This window comes from Ambystoma mexicanum, chromosome 3q (genome assembly GCF_040938575.1).
Source record: "Ambystoma mexicanum isolate Mex_15411 chromosome 3q, UKY_AmexF1_1, whole genome shotgun sequence".
In the NCBI taxonomy this organism is placed as follows: domain Eukaryota; kingdom Metazoa; phylum Chordata; class Amphibia; order Caudata; family Ambystomatidae; genus Ambystoma; species Ambystoma mexicanum.
In genome coordinates, this window is record NC_090926.1 from 462,808,511 (window position 1) to 462,830,656 (window position 22,146).

General features: G+C 49.9%; 1 protein-coding gene across 1 annotated transcript in view; it reads left to right on the forward strand.

Annotated features, from left to right (window-relative positions):
- Positions 1-22,146, forward strand: part of HARS1 (histidyl-tRNA synthetase 1) — a 654,862-nt gene that overhangs the window by 158,193 nt on the left and 474,523 nt on the right. The gene's annotated exons all lie outside the window — the stretch shown is intronic.

Sequence of the window (22,146 nt, forward strand, 5' to 3'; positions counted from 1 at the left end):
TCGTCGACTTCGACAACTTCGTAGATGCCCTCGACGTCGATAATTTCGACACCAAAGCCAAATGCGTCATCGACGCCATTATCGAAGTCATCTTCGAAAACTTCGAAGACACCTTCGAAAACTTCGAGGGATTTGCCATTTCCTTCGAAGCAGATGGAAGAGGAAGAAAGGAGATTCACTCCTTTGCCCAGATCAGACTTTTACAAATCTGTCTGCAATCTATGAAGAGTCTGCTTCACAAGAAGACGAGGTTACTCCTTTGGGAGTTACTTATGGTACAAGACAAGTTCCTGAAGAACTTATTGACCAGGAATCTAGAATGAGAGACCTGAGTGATACTCTACATTCTGCCAGTGGAGTTGACACATCCCTAGAATTGGAGTTCGCCAAACCTGATCCTGCAGAGCATGCAGATGCTGGGTACAGGGGTCTTATGACCAGGGTAGTTGAATACATGTGTTGGGGTAATACTTCACCCATTTTTGAACAAGATGACATGACGGATATTATCGTCAAGGGACCTCAGAAGGATCCTGTTCTCCCTTTTCACAGGGCCCTTCAAAGGACTGTGGAGAAAAACTGGGAGAAACCAGAAACCATTGCTGCTGCAGATAGCACTTTTCCAAGAAAATATAGACCAGCTGGATCGGATCCTGAATATTTGAATAAACATCCGACTCCAGAGCGTTTAGTCATTCAAGCAGCATCCACTTCAAAACAAACTGCTTATCCAACTATCCCTCCAGATAGAGAGGATAAAAAAATGACGCCTGGGCACGTAAAGTTTTCACGTCAGGCAGTATGGCACTTAAGTCGGCAAATGTCACCTGTACCCTAGCCAGGTTTACCCATACCCTGTGGGACTGTATTTCGGCGGCTGCTGATCATATTCCGGAAGACGAGGAAAGGGAAGGCTTCCTGAATATAGTCAAAGACGGGAAGGAGGCAATGGGGGAATGCCTCCAGTCTGGACTGGATACTGCTGATAGTATCAGCAGATCCATGGCTGCAAGCGTTGTGCTACGCAGATTTGCGTGGTTGAGGAAGTCGGGATTTGCACCGGACGTGCAAGCTAGACTCCTCAACATGCCCTTTGATGGCTCGAGGCTCTTTGGCAGAAAGGCTGATGAAAGCCTAGAAAAACTTCTGACCTCGAAAGCGGCAGCTAAATCACTTAGCGCCTCTTTGCGCCAGCCTCTAAAACCCTATTCCGGCTTATCTTCCTGGAGGGGTCGTTCTTTTCGATACTACTCCTCTTTTGGTAGAGGAAGAGGACAGGCTTCTCAAAGGGGCAAAAGGAACTTCCTTCCTGGAGCACGGGGAAGAGGTGCAAAATCAGCCTCAGGAGCGGCATCTGTACCCTCAGCCACTCCTGCACCCGCCTCCAAATCCCTCTGAGACCTTGTTACACAAAACACCAGTGGGAGGCAGGATCTCCATCTGAAGGAATTGCGGGGCATTAGCTCAGATGCTTGGGCACTGGAAACAGTAGCCCAAGGTTACTGTCTCCCCTTTCTAAAAAGGCCTCAGAATCATCCACCGGGAGCCAACTCCATCAAAATTCCGGATCCGCTCCTGTTGCAGGAAATTTTAACCTTGAACAAGTTCCTCAGGAAGGACAAGTTCAAGATGGTGACTCCTTCTCAGATCCTTCAGGCTCTCCAACTCCAAGATTGGTTGGTATCATTGGACCTTCAGGATGCTTACTTTCTGTGCTTTGAATGGAATGGCACATGAAAGTACCTGAGGTTCGCGATTGGCAATTCTCATTATCAGTTTCGAGTTCTGCCATTCGGGTTGACCTCCGCCCCAAGGGTTTTCAACAAACTGTTGGCGGTTGTGGCAGCAAGTCTCAGGAAAGGAGGTATTCACATATATCCCTACCTGGACGACTGGTTGATCAGAGCAAGTTCTCCAGAACAAGCTCAGGAACATCTTTCGATCACCTGCCACTTCCTCCACAAACTGGGCTTCTCCCTCAATTTCAAGAAGTCCCACATGATACCAGCCCAGAAACTCCAGTTTATCGGAGTAGTCTTGGACACTTCATCGGGAAAAGCCTCGCCTCTCGAAGTGAGAGCTCTCCACAACCAGCAGATGGTAACAAAATTCCAGAATGCCCAACGTCTACCGGCCTTCGATTTTCTCAGGTTGCTCGGCCTCATGGCATCCTGCATTTTCTAAGTACCAGAGGCCAGGTTGAGAATGAGATCCCTTCAATGGGCACTCAGAACTCAGTGGTCCCAGTTCTCAGGGAATATGTCGGATCTTCTGCAAGTCCCGAGCGCAGTTGCTCAGGATCTTCTATGATGGGCTTGCAACAACAACATTCTCAAGGGAGAGTCTTTTTGGCAACCATGGCCGGAGATAACGGTAGTGACGGACGCCTCACTCACGGGGTGGGGAGCACACACCAACGATCTGACAATCAGCGGTCGTTGGTCTCCATCGGAGTCCAAACTACACATCAACCTATTAGAGCTGAGGGCAATCAGACTAGCTCTGAAGGCCTTTCTGCCCTCTGTACAGGGAAAGAATGTTCTGATGATGACGGACAACACAGTGGCCATGTACTATCTCAACAAGAGGGGAGGTGTAGGGTCACTGCCACTGTGCAGAGAGGCAATGCAGCTCTGGTTCTGGGCAATACGAGAAGGAATCTCTCTGTCGGCAATTCACCTAGCCGGAGAGAAGAACACGGTGGCAGACGCTCTGAGCAGGCAGAGCACGGTCTCTCACGAGTGGGAGCTGGCTCAGGAAGTCCTTCTAGAGATCTTCGCCCTTTGGGGAACCCCTCAAGTGGATCTGTTCGCCACCGCAATGAACCAGAAGTGCGATCAGTATTGCTCAAGGGAATTTCCTCAAAGAGGAGCTCTGGGAGACGCATTCGTAGTGGAGTGGAAGTTTCCACTGCTGTACGCGTTTCCCCCAGTCCCCGTGATTCCTCAAGTAATCAGGAGGTTGAGAAAGTTCAGGAAAACCATGATCCTAATTGCCCCGGATTGGGCCAGGAGGACGTGGTATCCGGACCTTCTAGACATGTCCATCTGCCCTCCAATACGTCTTCCGCAAAGAGAGGATCTTTTCTCGCAAGAGGAAGGTCGGGTTCTCCATCCAGAGGTCAAGACACTCAACCTTCACGCATGGTTTCTGAGAGGTTGAGATGCAAGGATTGAGATCTTCCGGATGACGTAATGGAAATCTTGCTTTCGGCCAGAAGACCAGCAACAAAGTCTTTGTACCGATGTCGCTGGAATAGGTTTAGTAACTGGTGCAAATACAAGGATGTGGACCCTTTTCAGTGTGGCACCCCAATGGTGCTTTCCTTTCTGCTACATCTAGCTAATCTGGGGCTCCAGATAGGAACAATAAAAGGATACCTTGCTGCACTGTCCATTTTCAAGCGCTCCTCGGAAGAGGTTTCATATTTCAAAATACTGTTAATTCAATTCTTAAAGGGGCTCACTAATGTATACCCTCCAGTACCTTTTCATGTACCAGCCTGGGACTTCAATTTAGTATTAAAATTCTTGACTTGCATACCTTTTGAGCCTCTGCACTCATGTCCATTGAGGCTTTTGACTCTAAAAACTGTCCTCCTTGTGGCCCTATCATCAGTCCGCAGGGTTAGCGAACTTCAGGCTCTCTCATGCAAACCACCATATGCTATTCTTTATAAAGATAAGGTAGTCCTTAAAGTTAAACCTTCATTTTTGCCAAAAGTAGTCTTGGACTTCCATTTGTCACAAAAATAGTACTTCCTACGTTTTATCCTCCTCCTCACCTGGGCAAAGAAGAGGAGAGATTACATAGATTAGATCCCAAGAGGGCTCTTAGTTTTTACATCTCTAGGATGGCTAAATTGAGACAAGATGACCAACTGTTTGTGGGTTACACTGGTCAAAAATTAGGCTTACCTGTAACAAAACAGACCATTTCCCGCTGGATCATATTAGCCATAGTCGAATGCTACAGACTAGCGGGAAAAGAACCACCAGATGGGCTCCGTGCCCATTCTACAAGGGGAATGGCTACTTCTGCGGCTCTAAAGAGGGGAGTCCCGGCAGCAGACATTTGTGCAGCTGCAACCTGGAAAACACCTTTGTTAAACATTATTGTTTGGACACTGCCTCCTCTAACGAGGGTTTATTTGCAAAGGCAGTTCTGCATTCTGTCCACGAAAACTGAAATGGTACTCCCACCTCCCTAAAATTGATACTGCTATGGGAGCCTATCACAAGATGAGGAATACGTGGGAGGACACAATCCATTCGAAGAACAAGTTACTTACCAACTGTAACGTTCTTTCGACTGGATGTTCCTCCCACATATTCCTCATTGACCCTCCCATCCTACCCCACAGTACAGTTTACTTTTTCTTACTTTCCTCTCACGAAGAATGTATTGGTTATGGGACACGCCTTGGTGTTCCTCCTATATATATTTCATCGAAAAAACAGAACTGAAGCAACGGGCGCGGCTCGAGCTACTTATACCATCGGTGACGTCGACAGAGTACGAAGTACGTCGAGGGACAATCGATGCCACGACCTCGAGCACAGCGCCCTCTGCCGAGTCATTTTTTTTCCGAAGCAGCGAAGCTGGAGATAACGATTTATCACAAGATGAGGAATACGTGGGAGGAACATCCAGTCGAAAGAACGTTACAGTTGGTAAGTAACTTGTTCTTCTACATATTACCAAATATTCAAGACAGAGTTTTCAAGTAGGGAAAACCATCAGAAAACACTGGAATATTCTCCACAATGACCATACACTAAAGGAGTTATTCCCTAAAGCACCCATGATGGCCTTTAGGCGTGGCAAGAACCTTCGAGACAAACTTGTCAGAGCAGAACTACTGCCAAAGGACAAACAAATGGTTCTACAAACGAAAAAAATGGGAACTTTCCCCTGCCTCTGCTGCTCACACTGCAACAATGTCACTAAAGGTGACCGTATTACTCATCCATACACGGAACAAAAAAATCAAACTACGGCACTATGCCACCTGTATGTCCACTGGTGTGATCTATGCGATTAAATGCCCATGCAGCAAACTCTATGTGGGGCAAACGCTCACAGTGCACAAATCGAATATCAGGTGTAAAAACATGAAGTCACCCCTCTCGAGACATTTCACGGAGAACAACCACACTGTGGCCCAGGTTAAATTTCAGGTCTTAGAAGAAGTCAAAAAACCCTATAGAGGTGGTGATTACCATGCAATACTCTCTCGTAGAGAGAAATACTGGATCCATACACTGAACACACTACCCCCTGGCGGCCTCAACCATGAATTTTCGTTGAAATGCTTCATCTAAAGAGGCATGAGCAATTAGACTACACAATAGATACCTAATTTTTAGAAAAGTAAAACTATCTGCCTATCTTATACCAACATTAAGAAGGTTGCGTTGTTATTTATGAACTTTACAAACTGGGATGCGCTGTATAATCATGCAATTATACAGACAGTGATCATTTGTCTCAGCACTTTGTGAAACATTTATTATGCACAGCAGATATGGATCTGTGAAACCAACTATGTTTCCCTTCCTTCACTTCTTTTTTCTATGCTGTAAATCCAAAGCCACCCAACTACAATTTGAATGACCTGTCTTCTATCATCAGGCTACCTGATTTCTATCGACCATATGCCACTGTAAGCCCACTCCCTTATCAGCCTCCACATGGTTCACTTCATTGATTTCCATTCGCATTTAGAATATGTTACAACATGGCCCCCGCTATGTACATGTTCCTGTGAGTTATATACCTTTTACTAGTTCCAATGGTAGTCCGTCATTTGTCTTCATGGACAACGCACCATACGTTCAGTCGAATGCGCACAGGAGGGCCCTTCGCTCCACTGAGAGCGTCCCTCGCCAAGCAACAGTTCCTATCCAAGCACGAGTACCCTCGGCCTGGATGCGCGATCCGTATTGAAGATAAACCCCACGCCGGGCACAGATCTCTGCTACTGGAGTCCGTGTAACGTTGTCACTACAGTAAGCTCCTTCACTCATATACCGTTGTTGTTGATCGTTGTGTGTCCCTTCAATCGTTCACCTAGACTAACTCCTAGCTCTTTCGGGCCGTCCACAGACCCCGGCACCGTGTCCCAGCCAGCCTTGATCTTAGACTGTACGCTATCTTCAGCACCTAGATTCCAGGACTTCTTTGTACCTTGACGGATATTCACCTCGCCAGGGTGAGTTCCTGCCTTTTTGTTGACCTTACTTAGTTCGTGTCTACTCTGTTGCCACTCTGTGTTGCCATTCATATAATTACCTGCATTGTCTATTGCAGGCACTGGGCTCCTGCACAACTTAATTCCTGATCAATTAAGTGTTCCGTGTTCGATCGAATTCCTTTTTCGCTAAGAAATTTCTAAACGCAACAGCACAAAGGGACCTTCTGGTCATGGTGAGCGTACGTTTAGCTCTTATTTTCCTCAAATACCCTGTTGCTGGTTCCTTCGTTGAACCGTACTATTTATAATTCTTGACTAGTGAGACCATTTTAGATTGGGTTGCCTGTGGCTTTGGATATAATGTAACAAACACTGTAAAAATTAAACTCAATCAGCCCACGACCTAGACGACCTACTAGAACGTATCCCTATGACTCATTTCCCTAAACACCAGAGAACAATTGGATGCTCCCTTCACCTTGGATGAGATAGTCCAGGTGACTTCCGACCTTCCTAAAAACAAGGCCCCGGGTCCCGACGGGCTCACATCTGAGTTTTATCAGGAACATGTCGCCATTTTGGCCCCCATATTGTATGGGGTCTGGTCCGACTCGCTCCGTTTAACTACTCTCCCTCCCTCTTTGAGAGAAGCCCTAATAACAGTCCTTCCCAAGCCAGGGAAACTCCCAGATGAATGTGGATCTTATAGGCCCTTATTGCTCATTAACACAGACATGAAAATATTTGCCAAAATTATAGAGAACCGGTTCCTCCCAATCATGCCCCATCTGGTCCACGCAGACCAAAGTGTATGTGTCCCAGGCCGCTCTACTGCACTTAATATCCGCAGGCTTTTTAATGTGATGTCCAGAATTGACTCTAAAGCTGATGCAGTGGCAGTCACACTAGATGCCCAGAAGGCATTTGACATGGTCTCATGGCAATACCTATGGGCCGTATTAGAGAAAATGGGAATAGGACCAAATATGATCTCCTACATAAAACTGCTATATACAGGACCGATGGCCAGGGTGCTAGTTAATTCCACTATCTCGTCCCCATTTGAATTACACAGGGGCACCTGACAGGGATGCCCGTTCTCCCCCATCCTTTTTCGCACTCGCCATTGAACCCATGGCGGACTACGTCAGGGATCGACACACCCGCAGAGGTATCCTCCTACAGGACACACCGGAAATCATCTCACTGTATGCTGATGATGTACTCCTGTACGTCAGAGACCCCTTAGTACACCTAGACCCGATCATCTGCGACATTACTAAAATTGGCACGTACTCCGGCTTCACCATCAACTACTCTAAATCGGAAATATTCCCCCTCACTGCAGCAACTCAGCAACCGTCATGTGAATTCCCCCTATGCTGGTCCCCAGGGGGTATCCGATACCTCGGAGTGCAAGTGTCACTAACTAAAACCTCCCTGTTGGCGGATAACTACCAGGCCACGGCACAATTAATTGAATCCAAGATGCTCAAATGGCGCAACCTCCCACTGTCCCTGGCGGGCAGACTGTCTCTAATTAAAATGATTGTGGTCCCTAAGCTCCTCTACATTTTTGCCAACATACCAGTGTGGCCCGGGAAGCACTACTTCAAAAGGCTCCACTCGGCGGGTGCCCAGTTTCTGTGGCATTCGGGTGCTGTCTTGAAGAAGTAGCAATACATGACCCTACTCTATGAGTAGGGGGTTTCAATGCCCCAGACCTTACGTTGTACCGGATCGCAGCACAGGCCCAACACGCCACACACTGGTACGCTCACTCTAACCCGCCCCCTCACGTCAAACTGGAGAAACTGGTAGGGGACGGGACCAACATCATGACCTAAATACTTCATCGAACATTCCAAACAGACGCCCCGTCAGACCCTGTGGCTACCATGATTAGAGCGTGGAATTACATTCTGAATTCGGATCAAGAACATTGCCCATACTATAAATGGCTCCCCATATGGCAATTTCCTGGACTCTCCCCCACACACGACCAACATTTTCTGCGTCACTGGAAGAACCTGGGCTATTGGGCACTTACTGATCTATATCCCGACGGTAAATTCATCACCCCTCAAACGTGGCGGCCCGGACCTTCCATCTCAGCACTGGAGCTGCTACAATACTTCAGGTTACGCGCAGCGGTCCGTGCAATGTGGCCCTCCTACCCAGACGAGCCCCTGACTCTCCTGAACTTCAATACATTGCAAACTCCGCAGGCGGCAGTGGCATAATATCCTCTCTGTATAAAATGCAATTGGAAAAAGTGGAGTATGGGTCCCTCAAACCACGGGAGGCATGGGCCAGGGAGCTAGAAATGGAAATCACTGATCTGATGTGGAAGATAATGTGTGCTCACACATGCAAAATTTCCCTGAGCCCCAGATTCCGCTGCATACAATATAAACTCCTTACCAGGCTTTATTATACACCTCAGAGAGTAGCAAAGTTCACACACACCCCGACCCGCACATGCCCGAAATGTAAATCGGAAGCAGCTGATCATATACATAAGTTTTGGTCTTGCACCGTGCTAAACGCGTTTTGGACAGAGGTGACAACAGCGCTATCGGAGATAGTCGGATCCGCTGTGGACCTCGATCCTTTGGCCTTGTTGTTTGGTACATGGGCTGGTGAAAATGCAAATAAAATGTCAAGATTTTTATATGAAAGTGCTGCTGTCGCTAAAAAGTGCATGTTACAGTGTTGAGATGTGGTTGAAGGCACTCACATGGGTACAGGTGTGTGAGGAGGAGTATATTGGATCCCTGCCCATGCCTTCCCGCCTACAAAATGGGTGGACCGAGTTTTGTAGCTACCTGAACAATAGACTGGGTGGAATGGAGCTCCACTCCCCTGCCTGCTCCGCCTGATCCACCATAAGGACTGATCATTTCGCCCTTTTTCGTGCTATCAATCCTCCTTCACCCCTTACTGAACGGATTGTTATGTTACATAATGTAAAGTCTAAATATGTGATTGTAGTTCCTGGTTGCCTGGGTGCAGTGTGTGCTATGCCTGTCTTAACTTTCTGCCAATAAACAAAAGTTAAAAAAAAAAAAAAAAAAAAAAAATTAAACTCAATCCTGGTTTTTTTCTGTGACTGTAAACACTGTGACATACAGCATAATGATAAAATGCAACTCTGCAATTATGAATATAATGCATGTTGTTGAATTGGCTTGATAGCTATACAATCCTGATTTTCTTCCCTTATCTTTTATTTTTATGTTCTCTACATTTAGTTCTTTTGCACGATCTTTGGCTCATGAAGAAGAGAATTTGCTTCTCGAAACGCGTCGTTCAATGAACGGAACCTTCTCTGTCATTTGCGTTTGGAATAAACAATACGTTTTTAATACTCGAACAATGTGACTGATTTACAATAATTGGATAAACCTGCTTTTCAATTGAATATTTCTAATTGTATTGCCAATAAGTTTCCTTGAATAGATACTTATGCATCTTTTCGACGCAACATAAAGGTGTGCAGGGGACGCCAGGGCTCCAGTTTGGATCCTCTTTTCTTTCCTTCCTAGCAATGCCATACATATCAATACGAAATGCCCTATTCTCCCTAAGGTACTGTCCGGTCATGGACCTGTACTCATTAATTTCACACTATCAACCGAGGTCCAACGCACCCCGTCCTGGCATCTCAACCTAATGGCCCTTAACCACCCTGACGTTATACAACTTCTTATAGACGATGCAGAAGAGTTCTGGTGCACCAGTCTCGCTGACGACTTCCCTGTCTTGCGGTGCTGGGATTCCTTTAAGGCTTACCTACGAGGACAGTGTATCTCACGATGGGCATTCAAGCTACACATCTGGAAAATCGCAGGAGAAATTGCTCTGTGCACCTCTGTCAGACAAGCGCACACACAAAATCTCTCAAAATACGTATGGTTTGTACCAGATCTGAACTTCCACAGCTGTATACACTGAGAGCTCAGAAAGCATTTAGTAAATGGGCCCATATGATGTACACGGAGGGGTACCGCCTGCTCCGCCTACTGGCCCTAGCGTTGCGGGGGAGAGCAGCACCCACAAATGGACATCATAAGAGACAGCGCAGGAAACTCCTTGGTAAGGGATAGAACCATTAACGAGCGATTTGCAGAATATTATAGGGAAATATATGCTTCTCCGGAGAGGGATATGGGTTCAATCAATGACTTCCTACGCCCACTCAGACTCCCGACTGTCACAAGATGCCCTGCAGGTGATCAACACACCCAAAACGGTGAGGAGTTTGTCCATACAGTTAGCAGACTTACAGGCAAGCGTCGGTCCCTGATGTCCTGCCCATTGATATATACATGCAGCTGAGCAATGTTGTTGCCCCTAAACTAGTTTAGAGAGGCGACCGAAGCAGGGCATTGTTGTTTTCCACAATAAGGGTTGTGACCCACAACACTGCAGCGCATACAGGCTCATCTCTTTAATAAACGCTGATGTAACAGGCTGCTGGATAAGGCACAAGTGGGGGACAACCTTTCATACATGGACAATTGGGCAACGGATTTGAATGGGCTCAAATTTGGAGGCGAGCACATAAAACTTCCAGATGCACTGCCATCAGAGAAACGGCATACGAAATATGTTTTAGGTGGTACCATCCTAGCATGCTGGTGGATAAAAATTCGGAATGTGGGGGCCATGAAGACGGACAGGCACCAAAAACTTCGGGCGGTATGGGACCTCTTTCTTGCGTTTGTCAGAGAGAAGGAAGGACAATTCTATAGACCGGCACTACTGAGAGCACCGACGGTGTTTGTTACATCTAAGAAGGCACCAATCTGCCTATTTTTTAGCTTGAGCAAACCGTTTTCGTCCTACTTCCCGTTAGTAAAAATAAGTTCTGTATGGGAAGTCGTGACTGTATTGTCTTTGTGTTGTCGGAATAGGAATCTGTCCTCTTCCTTTTTGTCATTTTTAACCCTAGCAACCCAGGGTCAGTGTGACAATCAATGGGTTATTAAAGAATTGTCTATACCATTAGATGCCACACGAGTCTCTAAAGAGGAAGAATCTATCCTCTTTACCCCCCCTGGAGTGCTTCTTTTACTTGTATTCTCTTCCGATTTAAACTAATCTGGAGGAGAGTGGTATTGGATTTACAAGGCTGAATGTATTACACATCATAGAAGTTGGTAATTTCATTCTTATTCTGTCACTATTAGACGGGCGTAACACCGCAACCTAGTTGAGAGCGCACTGTAGGCAGGGATAGCATTTCTTTTTCGCTCTATCCTTCTGTCTTCTTTCACAGCCTTGTTACCCACTCTACTAATAATAATCAGGGCCCATACCACAGTAACTCTTGGGTTTTGTTTTACCAACTGGAACTCTCTTGGGTCCCTTTTTTGGCTGCTAATAACTTGTAACACAGATGTGTGTTGCCTACTCCTTTTGTGTTAACATGATCTACTAAGGGCTATACCCTTAGTAGATAATGTTCTCCAGCATGGGGTCTGGCATGGATTCACATGCTCATGAATATTCCCCGTCGTCAGGCTGGGAATCCTCGGTAAAGAAAAAACCAGTATCAGTTTCGTTTCTGATCTGTCTTTCGTAGTAATAACCAATCACTGGTCTCTGCGTCATACTGACCACAGCCAATGACTTCCCTCTACCTAAGCACCGCCTCTGGCAGCCATCTTCAGATTTTTACCGCACGTTCATGTGTTGGGATCCTCGTGCTATTGCTCTCGAGCGTTAGTGCTATTTTTTCGCGCTTTTCACAAAAAACTTCGATTCTTTCGGTCAAAAGAGCCTCAAGCTCCACCGATCCTACATCCGATCAACGGGGACCCGTGTCGGATTCATCTGTGCCCCTCAAGGGTGAAGATTCGTCGAGCTACACTTCGGAGGACTCCAGAAGCTTCTCAGGCCCGGTCTCGGAGATGGCCCAGGAGAAGGGAAGCTCGACGCCCGGAAAGCTGTTCAGGGTCTGCCCTGGATGCCAGCTGCAGAACGTCTTCAAGGAGGACGAACACTCTTTCTGCCTTTACTGCCTTCATGAGGACAAGACGCACGTGGAGAAGGACTGTGCGTTTTGCGGCAACATGTCGGAACGGACCATGAAGGACCGCCATCAACGTCTCGCCAACTGGCTGGAGGGTAAGAGCCCGTCTGGCGAGAAGAAGAAGAAATCCGAGCGGTCTTCTAAGACCTTTGAGGGCGCCCCGGCGACGGGGGCCCAACATAAGGCCAAGCACCGCGAGTCCGCTGGCACCGGGAGCGCCGAACGGTCGGGCTCTACGGGCGCCAGGCAGGGCGCACCCTCCCCGGCACCATCAACCACGAGCCAACGCTCTGGGTCGGGTAAGAGGAAGGCCGAGCACCCGGCGAAGCTCCTGGAGAGGCCCCGGTCGAGCTCTAAGGCAGAGGAGGAGCGTGGCAGTGCCCCCTCCCTCAAGGATAAGGCGGTGAGCGCACCTAAGGTGGTGAAGGCCTTGATCCATCCGACCAAGCCCTCTATCGAAACGGTCGCGGCGGCCCTGGCTCAGCCTGTGGTGGCTGCACCAGTGGTGGCGACCTCAGGGCCCAGAATCTCCCTGCCTCCTCGGAGGGAGTCTTCCTTTGTGCCCATCGATAGAACCCCCGTGAAACCCTCCGTGGGGAAGAAGAAGGGGGGGCAGGGCGTCGTCGTAGAGTCGGCCTCAACCTCAGAGGAGGAGCTGATCGAGGTCTTAAGCCACGGCCTAGGCGTGGAAGAAGGCCAGCCCGTCGGAATGGACCCCGACGCAGGTGACGACGACGACATCGTCGAGGATACCGACGGGGCCCCTGCTCGCCCGTCGGATTCCCCTCTGCCAGCGCCGCAAGACAACTCGGCGGCCATTTTGTTGGCCATACAGTCCTTATGCTCCGAGATAAGGACGAGGCTACCGTTACCGACGGAGGAACCTCTCCCGTCGGGGGAGCCAGAACCGGGACCTTCTGGTGTTCCCCCTACCAAGAAAAGAAGGATCCATCCACCACCTCCTTTTCAACCGTCGCGCCCCTTCCAGCCCTCCTCCCCGTCCACCCGAGGGGATGATACGGGGACTGACACGGCAGCGACGGGTACGGACGACGAGGCATACGACGAGGATTTTCCGTCGTCGCCTCCCACCAGGGCCTCTCCGCCCGACGAGATCGGATCTTTCCACTCCATGATCTCCAGGGCTTCCGAGCTTTTCCAACTCTGCCCTGAGGAGAAGAAAAAGGAAGGCTTCCTTTATCAGCGGCGCGAGGCCAAGAGGAAGACGGTCCTCGCAGTGCCTCTGTTGGACGACATTTGGGATGAGGGCCTTTCCCTCCTCAAGAACCCTTCCACGACGCCAGCTAGAAGAGACCGGTACGAGAAAAAGTACCGGGTCCCGGACACGGCCCCCCTATGCCTCCGGGCGCAGCCTACCCCGGACTCCGTCGTCTCCGCGGCAGCCAGGAAGAAAGCGGGGGGGGGGGGTGCGGCCTCCACATCGACTTCCCCGCCGGACGGCGAGGGAAAGAAATTGGATACTATGGGACGTAGAGTCATCTCGTCGGCAGCGACGACGATTAAAGCGGCCAACGCCTTGGCTATCGTGGCCCGCTACGACAGGGAGCTCTGGTACAAGATAGCTCCCCTGCTGGATTTTCTGCCGGACGACAAGAGGGCGGAGGCCCTTGAGATCCTGCAGGAAGGTGAGGTGGCCTCGGACCACGCCATCACCGTGGCGACGGACATCGCCGACACTGGGTTCCGCCAGCTGGGCAACGGCGTTTGCCTTCGACGTCGTGGATGGCTCAAAGCTACGGACTTCCGGCAGGACGTCCAGACCAGAGTCCTGGACATGCCCTTCGACGGGAACAACCTGTTTGGGAAGACAGTGGACGATTCCCTTCAGGCCATCAAGGCGGATACTGAGACGGCCCGGGCCCTTGGAGTCCTGCAACGACGGACGCCCTTTCGGAGCGGCGGAGGCAAGGGCGCCTCCAAAGGTTCCGGCGGCGGTTTCGCTTCCTACCGTCAAGCGGCCCGCTCGTCGTCGCAAGAGGCCTACAGAGGACGAGGTAAGTCTAGCGGACCCCGCCGTCGTCGCCAAGGAGGTCAAGGCGGCAAGGCCGCGTCCAAGCAGGATTGAACCGGCCGTGGGGTCGGGCCCCCACCGAAGCACCCCGGTGGGAGGCCGGCTGGCGGGCTTCGTCAGCGTGTGGGAGTCCATCTCCACCGACCGTTGGGTGCTGGACGCCCTGGCCCGGGGCCACGCGCTCGAGTTTCAAAGAAGGTGCCCGCGCGCCCCCCCCGTGGCCAGGAAAGAACTTCATGTCCCTCAACTTCTCCTGGCCCTCCAGCACATCCTGGGTCAGCTGGAGGAAGGAGACTTCCTATCGTCGTTGGATTTGGAGGATGCCTACTTCCACATTCCCATCCTAAAGGGGCACCGCAAATTCCTCAGATTCGTGGTCCAAGGGCGTCATTACCAGTTCAAAGCCCTTCCCTTCGGACTACGGTCGGCACCCAGGGTATTCACCAAGTGCCTCGCACCGGTGGCGGCGCAGCTGCGCCGCGAGGGGATTCACGTCTACCCCTACCTGGACGACTGGCTCATCCGCGCCAAGACGAGGGAGCTCGCCGTGGTCCACACGGCAAGGACCGTCCAACTCCTCACGGACCTGGGATTCTCCGTGAACTACGCCAAATCCCACCTGGTGCCCGCGCAAGTCGCACTGTTTCTGGGAGCGAGGCTCGACACAGTGTCCCTTCTGGCCTCCCCGTCGGAGGAGAGGACCAGGACCATCTTGGGCAAGGTGCAACGGATGTTGGTGGCCGACGCGGCCAAAGTGAGGTCCATCAAGTCCCTCCTCGGGATGATGTCTTCCTGCATGTACCTCATTCCCATGTGCAGGCTCCGGATGCGCCCGTTGCAAGAATTCCTGGATGCGCGCTGGATCCAGACGACGGGCAGCTTCGAGGAAAGGATCAAGCTCGACGAGAGTTTCCGACGAGCGATACGGTGGTGGGGCACCCGCGCGCATCTGACGGCGGGCATGGACTTCCAGACCCCAGCCCACCAGGAGACTGTGACCACGGATGCCTCCCTGGAAGGGTGGGGAGCGCACACCGAAAATCTGCACGCAAGGGGACTCTGGCTCCCGACGGAGAAGTCCCTGCATATCAACGTCCTGGAGCTCCGTGCAGTGTTTTGGGCCCTCAGGTCCTTCCTTCCGTCCCTCAAGGGCAAGGTGGTGAGGATCTTCACCGACAACACCACCACCATGTTTTACATCAGGAAACAGGGCGGAACCAGGTCCCCAGCGCTGTCCAAGGAGGCGCAGGACCTGTGGCATTGGGCCGTCGCCCAAGGGATTTTTCTGGTGCCGTTTCATCTGGAGGGGATAAAAAACACCATCGCCGACTCACTCAGCAGGGAGCTGCGCTCGTGCCACGAGTGGGAACTACGGCAGGATCTGGTGGATCGCCTCTTCCGACGGTGGGGCACACCCCAGATCGACCTGTTCGCGACGGCGACGAACACCAAGTGCCGGAGGTTCGCCAGCAGGTTTCCCCAGACGAGGAGCATGGGCGATGCTTCCTCGTTCCCCTGGGAGGGCCTGTTCCTCTACGCGTTCCCTCCCTTGCCTCTGCTAATCCGGCTCGTCAACCAGCTCAAGAGGTCACGGTGCAGGATGATCCTCGTCGCACCTGCGTGGCCGAGGCAGATATGGTTCCCGGACCTTCTGGACTTGTCAGCGTCCCCGCCGATCAAGCTGCCGGCGGACGCGGATCTACTCTCCAGGGAAGGAGGCGCCATCCTCCACCACGACCCGAAGTCGCTGAACTTGCAGGCCTGGCTCCTGCAGCGCTAGAGTTTGGAGGATACGACATACCGGCCGATTGCAGAGAGGTTCTTGCAAAGGCCAGGGCGTCCTCGACTCTTAAATGCTACGGACACAAATGGAAGAGGTTCTCTGTCTGGTGCCACGCACAGAAGATTAACCCTCTACGGATTACGGCTCCCCAAGTACTGCCGTACCTGCTGACGCTGGCCAAAGCTGGTCTGGCACACGCGTCCATCAAGATTCATCTTGCTGCGATCTCCCGATACACCAGAACCACGGGGCGGACGTCCTTGTGGTCTCATCGTCTGGTGAAAGAGTTCATGAAGGGACTGTTCAGATCGTTCCCGCCGGTGAAGGCTCCGGCCCCGGCGTGGGAGCTCAACGTGGTGCTGACCAAGCTCATGGGACCTCCGTTCGAGCCTCTGCACTCGGCCCCGTTGAAGTTTCTATCGTGGAAAACAGCTTTTCTTGTGGCCATCACCTCCGCACGACGAGTGGGAGAGATCCAGGCCCTTTCCTGCAAGGCCCCGTACTTGACTTTCCACGATGCGAGGGTAGTGCTCAGGACGCACCCCTCCTTCATGCCCAAGGTACCGTCGGACTTCCATCTCAACGAACCCTTGGTGTTACCTGTGTTCTTCCCGTCGCCTTCGTCGCCGGCTGAGAGGACTTTGCACTCGCTGGATGTAGCTAGAGCGCTGAAGTTCTACGTGGACCGCACGAAGGGTTTTCGGAAGACGTCACAACTCTTTGTGAACTTTGGACCTGTCAATCAGGGGAAGGCTCTCTCGAAGGCTTCCATCTCCAGATGGCTCTCCGGCTGTATCATGTGCTGTAACCGGTTGGCAAACCGACCGCTGCCTGGCCGTCCGAGAGCCCATTCCACCAGAGCGATCGCAGCTACCACGGCGTTCCTATCTGGTGTGCCCCTGCTGGACATATGCAGGGCTGCTACGTGGAGGTCGACGCACACCTTCACGAAATTCTACTGCGTCGACCAGGATTCCAGGGAGGAGTCCAGGGTCGGCCAAGCAGTGCTGCGCAACCTGTTCGCCTGAGGTGAGCCTGGTGAGGAGGTAAGATGCTTAATGTTGAGTTGATGTGATGCTTAATGTTGAGCCTTTGCCACCTCCCGTGGTTGTGCATGTGGTTACTGCTATGTATTCTTTATTCATGAGCATGTGAATCCATGCCAGACCCCATGCTGGAGAAGGAACAAGTTACTTACCTGTAACTGTTGTTCTCCAGCATGGGTCTGGCATGGATTCACATGCGAACCCTCCCGCCTACCCCTCTGCGGCTCTTCACTTGGTCATACTGCCACTTCACGTGCTTCCAAATCTGAAGATGGCTGCCAGAGGCGGTGCTTAGGTAGAGGGCAGTCATTGGCTGTGGTCAGTATGACGCAGAGACCAGTGATTGGTTATTACTACGAAAGACAGATCAGAAACGAAACTGATACTGGTTTTTTCTTTACCGAGGATTCCCAGCCTGACGACGGGGAATATTCATGAGCATGTGAATCCATGCCAGACCCATGCTGGAGAACAACAGTTACAGGTAAGTAACTTGTTCCTTCGTAGAATTTGCCCTATTGTATGGTTATAATACTACTGAGAGCACTACAAAACTGAGGACACAAATCCAGGTCTAGAGGAAACCCGAACCAACGAGCTATGCCTACTAAAAAGTCACATTGTCTCTACCGAGCAATGAACCAGACCAGATCAACCAGGGGACGGGTTGGAGGGGGAGGTAGGGACGGGGATAAGTTGTTGCAATGTTGGATTAAGGCAGATCAATTCACAGTCGGCAACCTAAGGGTGAATATGTAAAAGTGACTAAAATAAACAGTCTGTAACACCAAGGCACCGATGTCACTGTTGATACGAAACAATGATTGTGATAGAACAAATAAAGTTTTGAAAAAATAAACGCTGATGCGAAAATCCTAGCAAAATGCATAGCAAAGTGCCTCGAGAAATATATGCCAGCACTGATGCATCAGGATTAGGCAGACTTTATACATCACTGTCACTTGTCGTACAATTTAACAACCATTAACTTCATGTAATCAAGGGGCCCTTCAAACCAGATGACATAGTCCTGTCGCTAGGTCCTAAAAAGGCGTTCAATCGGGTGCAGTGGGACTATATGTTCATGGTCCTCAGGGGTGTGGCCTAACCGGACCAATCCTGCCCATGATCCAACTTCTATATGACATTCCTCGTGCCAATGTTGTCATTAATGGGCATACTTCTGAGCCTTTCCTCTTTTGTATGCATTAGCGTTCGAGCCACTGGCATTGAAGCTATGGGGGGGATGGACTGAAGAGTATTGAATCTCCCTCTATGCAGATGACCTATTACTGTATATTAGCGACTGTGCCTGCTCCTTACCCCGCAACCGAGCAATATTGCTGGAGTATGGGCCGATGAATTGGGGTAGAAGGACGAAGTTAATGTTTGAGGGAGAAAAGATAATTTTTTCGAAATAACCTTTGTTCTTTTCTCCCTTGAGCATTTCTGACTTTGCCACACACACCACACACACACACCACACACACCACACACACACCTTACCTTGCCTCCAACTCGCTGGTCCCTGCAATGCCTGTTCCCTTTCACTTCAGTGATCGGGGACCGCGACTTTTTTTAAAACACATTTATTTTTGGGACAGCTGCGGGGGGGACACACTCTCACAATACAGCGAGCAAAGGTGCGGGGGATACCCCGGCAGCCCACAGCACTGAATGCGTGATTTGTTAGAACTTTTCAGTCGCTCAGAATTGGGCTAACTCACGCATTCGGGCATATTTTTTTGGTAATTTTGGGTGAACCCTGGCCGATTGCAGGCTGTGTCAATTGGGATTAAGCCCTTATGGTCTGACGTACCCTGGGGCCAGCCCTACAGATAAGGTGTGTATCATCCACCTTTTCTCACTACAAATAGACAAATACTCCCAACAAAAAATAGGAAGAAGACATGTACAACCTTGTGCTCCTGCTTTCACCCTCACAGCACCATGGATATGTATGGACCAGTAGTGTATGCAGTACCATTTGGAAGAAAATACTTTTATAACTGCCTGATCAGAAGAAGTAAACATGTATCTTTTAATGTGCATGAATAACTAGGTGCAAAGAAATTACTACAAAAACATTTCCATTTCCAGTTAAAGCATATTTTTACTTAATTATAAAATACTCCCTGTTAGGGAGAATTCTCTGTTTAGGCTGAATTTCCTAACCTAGTGAGTCCCCCAGCAGCTTTGATGGATTTTTGGGGTTTATTTTTTTTCTCCTGCCAAGAGTGAGACTCTTTTACCCTCACTCTTGGACATGATTTGAGTGTATTCCTTTGACTATAGATGTGTTTAATGGGCTATGGGGTCTTTTACTCCATAGGGCTTCATGTGTTTTTGTGATGTGTGTTACACAGCACCCTCCGTGCAGTAACACAGGGGTGTCATAGTGACCCCCCAGTATAGACTCCATACCCTGGGTCTGACTACTGTCTCCCAGGGCATGTAAAGTCACCATTGACTTTACTAGTCTTGAATTCTGAACAGAACCAGTACAAACCATCATATTGTGGACGTACTGGCTGGGGCAATTCGATTGCCCCGGGGTCTGTTAGTCGAGGGGGCACGTCTCCGTCCCCCCTGATCGATTTTTGGCTGGTGGCAGTGGATACTATTTTTTATATTCAACCGCGAATATTTCTCTATGGGATTTTCCCATTGTTCAATGCTACTATCTTTATTTATTTAATTACGATAGCCTCGAACATACCGTCGGTTTATTTATTTATTATTAATTCTCCGGTTGGTATTTTTTGCCAAAACTCGGTTCTAAAATGGCGTTTGTGTTCTCTTCTATGACTCCAACCCAAGTCGAGTTCTTTGTTCCACTTTTTTGGCGGGCTTCTCCACAGAAGCCCTCCAAAGTGGTGCCACTCTGTCTGGGGTACTTAGGAGGGGTGGAGGGGGATTTAGGCACCCTGGACTGAGTTGCCTAGGCAACTCAAGTCGCACTCCGTCCTGATTGGCCCAAGTGGTGAGCCGGCCGGCTCACCACTTAGCATGTTTGAGTGACAGCTAGGCTGAGTGAATGGGGTTTTGCTGCATAAAATCAGGGTTTTGGGGACTGGAACTTCAGAAGTCGCCACAGGACCTAAGAATCGGACGAGGGAGAAGCTGAGCCGACCTGCTACGACGACACCACCGGTGGAGCCCTGCTGAACCGTCTCACCACTTTTCCCAACAACAGAGGAGATCTCCCGCCGGATAGTCTTCTTCCTTTGACTGGTGGGATAACCAGTTTCACCGTCTTTTCGCCTTCCCGACGCATCTCGTGGCCGCCTTGCCTGTGCCAAGCACCCCGGCAACCGGAATACCATGTTTTACCACGACCGCGAAATAAAGGGTAATACCTTTAACCGGGAAACTCTGCGGCTGGTTTCTTCCCTGGCAGTGCAACGACCTTCATCTTTCCTCCAAGTCGAGATCTTCTCTTCCTCTGGACGACGTCGAGACTTGCACCCGCTGCCAGGAACAACTGCCACCGCTGGAGGATCCTTCCCACTTAAGGTACCATGTTCCGCCTGGCTTCCCTTGCCACCGACTGTACGGGGTAGATTTAGCCCCCGGCTTTCAAACCTGGGTTAGCCTGGGACACCCTGGCTAAACTTTTCTGAGCATCTCTAAACTCTTTTCGAACTCTCTGCAAGACTTTCAAAGCCTAGTGTAACTGTGTGATCTTGGGCGCATTTGTGCTCTGCTCTCTCTAAGAGTGGGCCTAGCCTATGGACTTTGGCTCGCCAGTGACTTTTGCTCTTCTGCCTTGCTAAAAGTGTTCCTAAATCTTAGAGTGGTGTATCTTCACTTATTCTGTCTTTTTCCCTCCCTTTTTCGTGAACTTATTGGAGTGCCATCTATAGTTAAGCGCTCACCTCTGTCTGGAAATAAGTGGTGTTAACTAAGACTTGTCTGATAAGGAATAAGGGTTGTATATATCATAATAGTAACTGTGTTTAGAGTGTTTTACAATAAGAGTGCTGGAGTGTTTCAAATAGTGTGTTTTTTAAATAAATAATTATATACTTTGATACCAAAGCTCTGGTCAGTGTTTGCTTGTGCTATTGTGTCTGAGTGCCTATTGTGTATACTTTGCATACTGCTTAACTCTTCTTGAGGGAAGTCTGACTGCTCAGCAACAGCTACCAGGTAAATCTGGGTGGTACAGACTGCTACCAAGTGGGTTTACTGCTAACACCTGTAGTCCTAAATCTTTTGCAGTGTTCCCAATGGGAACTGCACAGGTTTCTGCCTAACACTCCCATTGGGAATTAGACTTACATTTTTGCTACCTAAAAAATCATTTTACTCCCAACTTCAAAACAATAGGCAGTAACATACTCCCACTTCTAAATCTTAACTGGAGCACTGCCTGGGACCCTGGTGGCATTGCACCTTTTAGGCTGCAGAGCCAACATGTGAAATACTTGGGAAGCAACGTGAACACACACCTCTCTGATTTAGCCGATCTGAACTATCCCCCAATCCTGCTAAAAATAAAAGCATAACTTGACAGAAGGCAGGCTTTCCTGCTCTCTCATTGGGAGGATAAACGCCATAACATGAATTTGATGCCAAAATGTATCTAGCCACTATGATACCCTTGCACCCTCGTAAACAGCTTCACAATGACTTTGACAGGATGGTGGTGAGATTTATTTGGCGGTGAAAGAAAGCGCGCCTCAAATCCGTTCTCCAGACCTCTAAGGCCAAAGGGGTGCTGGCCCCTTCCTTCATGGAAAGCCTACTACAATAGTGGCTCAGGTATCTTGGGCCAAGCGCTGTCTCAACCCCTCGGTTAGCTGGCGAACCATTGTGCTCCAGGTATTGAGCCCCTACAAACTTGAGGAAATAATTGCCATCTCACCTAAATGGCTTCCGACTGGGATCAAAACCCACCCTATCATAGGCCCCACAGTTACCCAGTGGCATTGAATGCGCACAATGACCGTGATCAATGTTCACAAATTCCTGCACTGGCTTAACCTCAAGGCCTTGATGTGCTTTGGTCCCTCCTCGCAGACAGTGGCCGGCAAACCTCTTCCT